Below are 10,330 nucleotides of genomic sequence, written 5' to 3'. Positions count from 1 at the left end.
GGTGAGTTCTGTGAGAACGAGCATTGTCAGCAAAATCCGTGACATATGAATCGATCGCAAAAATATTATTTAAATATTTTATATACATTTTCACATACCGTAAGCAGTACCGGTTAGTCCTTACTAGGTCCGCGCCAAAATTCTGATCCCGGGATTTCGGGATTACAATTTGACAATCCCGGGATTGGCATTTTTTCCATTGTTAATATAAAAAATTTGTATTTACAAATAACATTGATAAACTCAGTCAAAATAAATCTAGTATAATTAAATTTATACTATTTAAGACATTTATTGTTAACATTGCATACGTTCAATATTGGAAATACATAAGTTTAATGGAGTAAATAATATTGTAATATAAATAATAATGTGAATTTAATATGAGATTGCTGTTTCTGATAGTAAAGACTTAATGAATGGATTAGCGACATTTAAAATAGTAAAGCAAATCATGGTGTACTTATGGCCTTTCCGCTTCATAAATCTAATTTGTCAGCCAAATATGAAACTGCCGTAAAACGTATGAGATCATGGTGGAATTACTTTTCCAATCTTTCTCATTTTTATTAATTTATGTGAAAAAATAACATGAATCGGCAACTTACACACGGGTATAAATCAAACTTCATTCAAACTCAATTTATTTCTAATGTAGTTATTTGTTATTAAAAGTATTTTTTCTGTTATATTTTCGTTTTTATTTTATTTTCCATAAAAATTGATAAATAAAATCAATCCCGAAAGTTTCGGGATTATGTTTATCAATCCCGGGATTCATAGGTATCGAAAATAGCTCGGGATCCCGGGATTCAGGATCCCGGGATTGGAATCCCCAGTCCTTACTCAGTGAGAAACTCTGACGGCGAAAATAAGATTATTTAGCACCTACATACATTTTAACATATAAATTTCACACGAATCTAATTACCAATATTGCAAATAAGAACTTTTACCTCTGTAATATTTATTATCCTGAAATGCATTCTCACAGAAGGCTTGGGATACTCATTGTCAGCAATATAAAATCGTGAGGGGTTTAATAAATAGACTTTTACGATGTAATGAATATCTCACTCTAATATCTTAATCGTGCAACAGTCACTCTATATCAGTCACTCAGTATCACTGATCCTCGAGCTATATCTCACTAGTTTTTATATCTTATATTATTGACTTTATTGTACTTATGTAAACTGCACTTGTTAATCAGTAAATAAACCATGCAACAACGGCTCTTCACTCAGTCCTCCGTCAAAAACACGGAACTTTCACCCAAAAGATATTTAAAAAATAGCAGACTATAAGACACAATCAAGGCCGACACAATTCAGGCCGTGGCACTGGATTATCTTCGAATGAAATGCCGTAATCTGTTTCAATAAATTGATATTTTTGATTGCATATTTCGTTCAAATTTACCAATTTATTTCAAAATGCAACAATCATAATTCTCTACTTTAATTTAGTCATTAACGTTGGCAACTATTTCGGGCTATAAATCTATCGGCAAGTTACATTCAACCGTCTCAAAGATTTAATAATATTGTACATATTTTAGGTATGTACATTATAATAACATACAAATTTTCCAGACATTGGACTCGAACTCGTTACCCAGAAATTTAGAAACTGACAGTCCTCCACAGCGAGCGCATTAGTAACAAAATAAAGTTAGAATACCTATAACAAAACAATTCCCAGTCTGATCCTGTGTCACTGATTATTTTAGAAATATGGATCAACTGTTACTTATTTTCCCAAAGTACAGAACTGCCCTGCCATCGCTAATGCCAATAATTGAGAGTGGAATAACTATGTTCAATCAAACCGCTTCGGATATTGATATATTCCGTTTACGTGAGTTATGAGTTTAGTTTTATAAGCTTTTAAGATAGAGTAATACTTACTTCACTCGGTAGGCTTCCGTGTATTTTTATTGATATCCTGTTTTTTTTATCAAAATAATGTTGATAATTATTTTTTATGTCATGTCCTGAATGCTTTGAATTTGAATTTGTGTTAATTAAAATATAAAACAATATGTTCATACTTTATGATACTAGTTATGTAGGTATAATGATAGCCCCCACATCCTGAAGCGGGCCCCCAGGCTAGAATCTTTGGTGGACCCCCTAACCGCTATGGATAAAGGCAGTGTGACGCTCCACAGTAGCGTTTTCTAAACGGTGTACGCGATAAAGTTAATGTACATATTTAGTTTTTTTTGTATATTTTAATACATCCATTTAAATTATGGAGGTATAGAGTATCGAGACACAATTTAAAATTGTATGGTACAACCACATAATTTTAAATAATAACATTATTGAAGGAAAATAGCACTGCAGGCGACTTTTTTTTACTATTAGAGCAAATCTTTGATGTGTGTTTATTTCACTTTTTTGGTCGAATGCCGGGCCCCTCCTGAGCTCGGGCCCCCAGGCTAGATCCCTGGCAGCCTCCTCCCTTGTGGGGTCCATGGGTATAATACTGATGGTAGAGTATATTATGCTTCATAGCTTTGCACTCCTGCTCTAGAGTGAAAGTGATGTTATAGGGTATATTCTAAAAATATTTTTTTAAATTTATTATTTGAATATTTATTTATTACTACATATTATATTAATACAAGTAGGTAAATATCATTTGATCTAATTTTATGCGAGGTAATAAGGCAAAGAGGCGTGTCAGTATAGTAAAGAGTGCAAGAAAGTGCTAAGCTATAAAACGTATACCTACTCTACGTACCTACCATCAGATGATAAGGTTCTATTTTAATAGAGTACAATCCATCCTAATTGTTATTAGATTATGTGAAATAAGTTTTATAAGCATATAGTTTTATAACATATATTGTATTTTAATTAAAATGTACAAAATGTACCAATAATTATTGACAGTTGACACAATTAAAGTGAATAGCAAAATACTTTAAGTTATTTTTATGTACTTACCAACATGGTCTAGCTATCAAAGAAATAACAGTGGGATATTAGGAATGCGCAAACAAATTTAGGGAAGTGTGGCCCCAAGGGTTTTAATATAAAACGCTATACTGCCTCGTAACAAAGTATCATATAACAATAGAAAATGATTTCATTCAATTTATTGTAGCATCGCCCTCGTAGGCGCAGTGTTTCAAATACCACAAGTGGAATCTTGGAGTGATCCATGATGCCTCTGTGGATTATTTTCGACAAATAGTATCGATCATCATCCATCATCGGCCAAAGCCCAGGAGATGAACCTCGCATGAGTAGCGATCGAAATAAAAAAGGAGCGAATTTCTTAAATGAAATTTGGTCAACAAGCTAATATGATCTTTTGTTGAATTGAATGGTTTGAGTCGCTCCCCAAGGATACCACTTCTTGAGAGTTAAATGAATAAGTGCCTAAATATTTTTCGCTCAATCTTTATAATATCAGCTCCTCAAGTAGCGATATTGCGAAGTGCTTATTCAAATAAACACAATAGGTAGGTACCTACCTGTATTTATATGCCAATAGTAGATAGATATAGGTACCTAAGTACCTACATGAATTCTTTATAATCAATAAACACAAACAAAAAGTAAAGGTACAATTTTAATAAGTATTTATAATGATATTTATTAACCCATCTACCAAGTGTCCACATTGGAGTATCTAAATGTTAATACATTTGACTTCTAAGCGGCAGGTAATGGGTTTAAATTCTGGGATTGGGTCAAATTCACACTTTGGATTTTCAAGTAGTATGTTCGTACAAATGTCAAGCTCACATAAGTACAAAATTTTGACAAGGGTCCTCCAAACCTGTCTCAAAACGTACATATAAAAATAACAATAAGAGATACCTACATACAAATACAATAATATTATGTCGATCTGTTTATGCAATTTAATTAAACGAGAAATCAGAATTTATAAAGCAAGAAGTAGCTAGGTAGGCAGTAGGTACTTACCTTTGTTAAAATGAGACGCATCCTTAGAAATCGACACCTCAACCTAGAACTGCGACTGCTAATGTTTTGCTGTCCACCTAATCTTTATCTATGGACGTATTGACGTTTATTCAGGAGATATCACTGAGAGTTTACGCTTTGAGATGTAGCTGTATAGCAGTGGCCAAGGGTGGAGGTAGGCTGTCAAGATCTGCCATAAATAGTGCACACTAAACTTAATCAGTCATACGTATTTGTTTTCATTGAAATAAGACTACAGTTTACAGATGGTGTTGGTTAAATTTTAATATGCAATGAAACCTTGCTAAAACCAAGCCATAATAGATAATAGTCAAAAAGTACTCGTATTTCTATAAAATATCTAGAATTATGCAATTAAATCATACATAACTTTGGATAATTTATAGATTGAAGAATATTTTTTATCGATTACGGTTTGGTTTAGGCAGGGCTTGATGAATTTTTGAATTGAACCGACAATATGTGTAATAAGTATTTTTAATCCAACGAAAACAAATATGTATGACTGAAAAAGTGTGCACAATTTTGTCGTATCGCCGAAAGTATACCAAAACTATTGTGGTTTGGTTTAGGCAGGGCTTAATTTATTTTTAACACCGCCTATAAATTGTAGTCTTAGTTCAATAAAAACAAATACGTAAGACTAACAAAGTTTAATGTGCATTATTTATGGCGGATCTTAACAGCCTACCTCCACCCTTCGCCACTGAGTGTATAGTGGTATCCTCAAAATTCCTTGAACCATAATAGATACCTATATCGTACGAGGGCTCGATATCAGTACCTACCTAACTAAGGGCCAAAGGGCTCTACATGCCTTAAACTGTCACCGATGACTGAAAAGAAAGCCTGCTTTTTACCGTAATCAGTATAATAATGACTCCTGGGACATTCCCTATACAACTTTAATTATTGTTACACCCGCACAATAAGTGTTGAGACGTGGTGGGTGGTGGAGTAGAAAGCAATTTTTCTGTGTGCGCGCCCGATAAGTATTTAAGTTTTATTAAAATTAACTCTCAGTGCCTGCTAGATTGAAATAAAGCTTATGATTGATAATTTGCATTCATGCCTGTAATTATTTTGCTATGTATTAAATTTGATATTTTGTATGGAAAGTCTGCGTTGTTTCAAGTCCTAAGTTAACGTAATTTCTAAAGGACGAATTATTGTTGTCAGTCAAAGTGAAAACTGATTTGATTGTTTGAACAGACGCGTATCAAAGCCGCATGATAAATTGTTACCATATATTAGAATCAATTAACGCATTGCTACATCAACAAATTGATAAATATTTATTCAGTACGTAAGTATGTGCTGAACTATTCATTTTAATTAACCCGCCATATGAATAGACACAATGTCCCACCAAACGCTTCGGGCTATTTTCACTCTTATGACTATTCATTTATAACATTGATAGTTGTTGTACAATGAAAAAGCCCTCGAGTTATGAGGTATGGGCGTATCGTTTTGGAACCAAAACATCACAACACAATACAAGAGAAAATAATATTATTGTATGTAAACTTTAAATAAAAAAGATGTCACAAAAAATATAGCGTATTTATTTATAGTAGGTACTACCTACTACTCGAAACAAAAAAAATATTTTACATATTTTAAAAATGTTCAATAAAGACAGAGTATCTATCTATCGACAATTCATCGACTTTCATTCCGTATCTGTGTCCGGAAAAATGTAGTTATGCAGTTGGACGTATCACAGTTTACCGTGAGCGGTTGTATCGGAAACAGATGGTCATATAGTATTGAGATCAAATTCATGTACCAACTTATAAATAAAATACATAATAAAATCACCGGAATACAAGGGAAAGACAGAAGAACATAGTTCTGATAGGTATTTAACTTAGAAATACAATTATATCGTTGGAATATATTGTTATAATAGGTATTAAATAATAATACTAACAGCGTTATCATAAAATATTCGATAGCAATAAATATCAAATTAATGTTTTAATTGGATTTAATAAAATTGTAGGTAGGTAATATTACGTCTACAACGATCCACAAACAAATAACTGAATAGGTAGGTACATAAGTAGGTACTATAATATTTGATTTTTTGTTTTTTTGTTTTGGGCTGCCCCTTTAGCCATATGGTAAATTCGGCCCTGGTTTTACATGAACAATACCTAGATACACGAACAGTCATACATGAACAAACGAAAAGTCAAAAGGTCGCCAAAGGTGGCGGTTGTAAACAATATTATAATTTTGCTATAGGTTGTATATGGCAAATAGGACATCTTTGGTAGCCACCACAGAACTGATTAATAAGATAGAAACGCAAAACCCAGTTGCGATAGACCAAGACTTTGAATCCAGCTTTGGTTTATAACTAGACTCTCAGGCCATAAAACACCAGAAATACAAAGCGCATTCAGTGTCCTCATCAGTGTTGCCATCTTTTTCTATGTTGATTATAGTACCAAAGGGTAAAAAATATAGTATTTCTGAAAAAACTATAGTACAGGAACATTTTTCGTCTCGAATCCTTCAAAATTATAGTATTTTTGGTTTATTTACCTAAAATTATAGTATTTACCTAAAATTATAGTATTTTACTATAATTATAGTACGGTTGGCAACACTGGTCCTCATGCTCTTTTCGTTTACGAGACTAACTTTAATTCTTATTATGATACCTACTGACGTAAATATTGAAAATATCATAGGTATTATTCTTTAACACGTGTTTAAGTTTATCGCATTATTCTCCATTCTTACACCACACCTAGAAGGCAACTGACTTCCTTTATTGTTGTGTTACCTGGTAGCCATGGCCCCCACAAGGGCGGGACTGACAGGGCTGTAGCCTGGGGGCCTGGGCTCAGGAGGGGCGAGTCGACCAGATAAGTGAGATAAACACACATTACAAATTTGAGTTAATAATAAAAAAGTCAATTTACAATTTACAAGTACAACTTTTAATTGTGGACATCTCCATAATTCAAATGGATATATTAAAATATAGGTACAGTAAAACACTAAACATACACATTAATCTTACCGCGTACCTACACCATTTAGAAAACGCTACTGTAGAGCTTCACACTGCCTTTATCCTTAGCGATAGGTAGGGGGGCCCGCCAAAGATCCTAGCCTGGGGGCCCGCTTCACGATGTAGGGCCCATGCTGGTAGCCATTCATATTAAGCCTGCTACATATTAACGAAGTATCTATATATATATCTATATTATATTATATAGGTAGATAATATGTAGGTAGGTATGATATCTATCATTCTTTGGTCCGTATAATATGATAAACCGTCACCAGGTGAATGATTTATTGGATAATAATTACCTCTCCTCCTATATAGATTTACCGAGGTAGGTCATAGATACGTACGATTTTATGAAACTTCGAAGCCACGAATGTAGGCGCCTATCGAGCAACTAATAATATAATAATATTTAATGTTATGTAGGTATGTGGGTATATTGAAAGGATCTCACACGTCTTCTGAAAAAGCAATAAAATGCAAAATTTACCCGTCAGTGAAATTTATCGTTTTTAACGTGGAATGGTAGGTTTTGTACCCACTGGTAGGTATCACATGTTCCATGTGTAGAAAGTTTGTAGAAAGGTGGGTAGGTAGGTACCTACCTATAAGTATACGCCTATATAAGTAGGTACATAGCTTTAAATGTAACTGGGTAGGTACCTAGATTATACAATAAATTACATACTAAAGTGACATAATAAGTTAATAATTACAAGATAAAAAGAACTTTTTATATACTGACCACGTTTTTAAATTTTCTGTTGAATCATATAAACTTGACAATTATATGTATTAATAAATACTTATTTTTGTACTTGATAGAAATACTGAATAAATATTATAGAATACTGAAATGTCATTTTGACATTATCATATTGATTTCCATAGTAACGCACGTATATATTAATAATTTAGTTGCTGGGGGTCCTAGCAAAGCAACCAATAATAGTGAGTAGTAAATATCACTTTTAACGAAACATACAAAACAGAATTAACTGAAAATGAATTCAATTCTGCTTAAAGATAGCCATAGTATTCTAGCTAGTCGGGAAATTAGTTAAAAATCTTCACTCGTCCAATACAAATCTTGGACAAACAAGAAAAATTTTGTACTGGACATACAAGAAAAAATCTGTACCGGACAAACAAGAATACGAGCTAATAATAACGTGATAATAAAAAATGAAACAATTGATATGTAGGTATTGTGGGTAAGTACCTACCTACTTAATTACATTAACTAGGTATAATAATATATTCGACGTAAATTGGGGTAACGTAAGTGATTTACTATTAGTATTGAAACCATATTATGGGTCAATAATGTAATTAGGTAGGTACCTAGGTACTTGCTAACCTACATACCGCAATATTATCATACCTAAATATTTTTTTGTAATATTATTAAATTGATCATTTTTTTATTAATTATTGTAAAAGAGTTACGCTGTTCTTGCACTAATTTCACACCTCCACATATCGAATAGAATATCAAAGTATAACTTTATAGATCATCTTGATCGAATGATAAATAGTTGATAAATGACTATGAAATATGCATGTGTATTAATATAAGAATATTTCACTCTTGAATAGGAAATGATATACTGTTGATGAACCCGTCTGAGCGGTGCTTTTGGTTGCCTTTATTCACTTTATGTGAATGAATACTTAATCACCCCTTGACTGTAAGATATCTGAACCGATGAAAACGTTATGTTTTTAAAAGAAAAGTATTAAAACTTGAAACCGTGGTCCGGACATAGTAGTTGTGACGCTATCATAAATAGACACGACCTGTGGCGATTTTTTTTTGACGTACGTAACGCAATCGATTCGTCAGAATATTTAAAAGGGAGATTCAAAACAGTTCAAATCACTCATAAAACTAGTACTTATACCAAAATCTTAAAAATATGCATATTTCTGACAAATTGACTAGGTATCCGATAAGTATACCTACCTACTAATATTATTAGGTGCCCATCTGTCATTTTCTATTCAATTTATTTTTTTATTCTGTACCTACGTTAGTAGGTAGGGTTGATTTTTATGTTTTTTTTTTACCGCGGGGTGACTCAAAATCAGTCAGTGCTTCGGGTATCCTCGTCACAAATCCCGCAAATGGACATGACGACGTTTTGATGACATATTTTTTTATTCATTATATGGGCCATAAGTTCAGTAACGCGTTTAGTGACGTAGACATTCGACGTATCGACTGATTTTGAAGCCTCGTACAATAAAAAAAATCATCAATTTTCTGTAGGTAGGGTAGATACATGATATTTGTAATTTTTCGTTAATTTTCTCTTAGCAACGCATGATCCGCCTACTCTCATGTAACATCGTTGCTTTTAACACTGTTAAATGATAGTTAGCGTTTGTTCTGTGTTATTAAAATTATTTATTACCTAAATCGATATTGAGTATTTACCTACCTACTTATTAAACACTAAAACGATCTTTTTATAAATTAATATTTTTATAACTGGTTTAAACTGTTTGGAGACCCCTTTTAAATTACGTCATTTGCTTCAATAAAAATCACAAGTTCTTAATCAAGCGTGTTTTGAAAAAGCGAAATAAGTCAGTGCGAGTACCGACCACAGAACAAATTAATAAGATGGCAATGTGAAAGCCAATTACCACATAACACATTAATAAATACAATTCCGATAGGCTAAAGATACCCCATACACTTAATTTTGAAGCAAGGTTTTAAATGTGTGAGTGTCCTACGAAAATGAACCACACATTAGGTATAGACGTGCAATAGTGTGCTGCAATTTCAAATACACCAATAGATATTGAATGAGCGTCAGTGCATAAAACGAGAGCATTTGTCAGAACGAAATACAAGCGTATTCTTAACACGCGTTTAAGTTTATCCCATATTCTTCCACACTCGTTAAATATTTTAGTTCCCGTATTTTTGAGTTCCCTACACATTAACACACCTATACCTACCATGTTTAGAAACAATGAAACCAGGCTGAAACCATTTTTATTATTTTTTGAGCCAACCCAAAAATATGCCAGATAGCGTAAAAAAACTAGTTGACAGTAAAAATGTCTAAAAACTAGTAGGTGCTTCGAAACTAACGTATGTTTTCTATAATATACAATTTATTGATAAAATATTATAAGGAACAATAAAACAGTATGTTGATTTTCAAAGAAATTTGTGTATTTAATACGTATTCTAGCTATTAGAAATTTTATGCCGTCCACGAAATCGAAATACCCAAAGAACACACAGCGCGCAGACTGTTCTCAAATATTGATTGCGCGTTTCGTTTGTGTTACAAACTTTATTGCATGC

Source organism: Rhyacophila brunnea, unplaced genomic scaffold (genome assembly GCF_057557595.1).
Source record: "Rhyacophila brunnea isolate RB1 unplaced genomic scaffold, BYU_Rbru_1.0 scaffold_3, whole genome shotgun sequence".
NCBI classification, from domain to species: domain Eukaryota; kingdom Metazoa; phylum Arthropoda; class Insecta; order Trichoptera; family Rhyacophilidae; genus Rhyacophila; species Rhyacophila brunnea.
The sequence above is the reverse complement of the archived record's forward strand: the minus strand, read 5'-3'. Positions refer to the sequence as shown.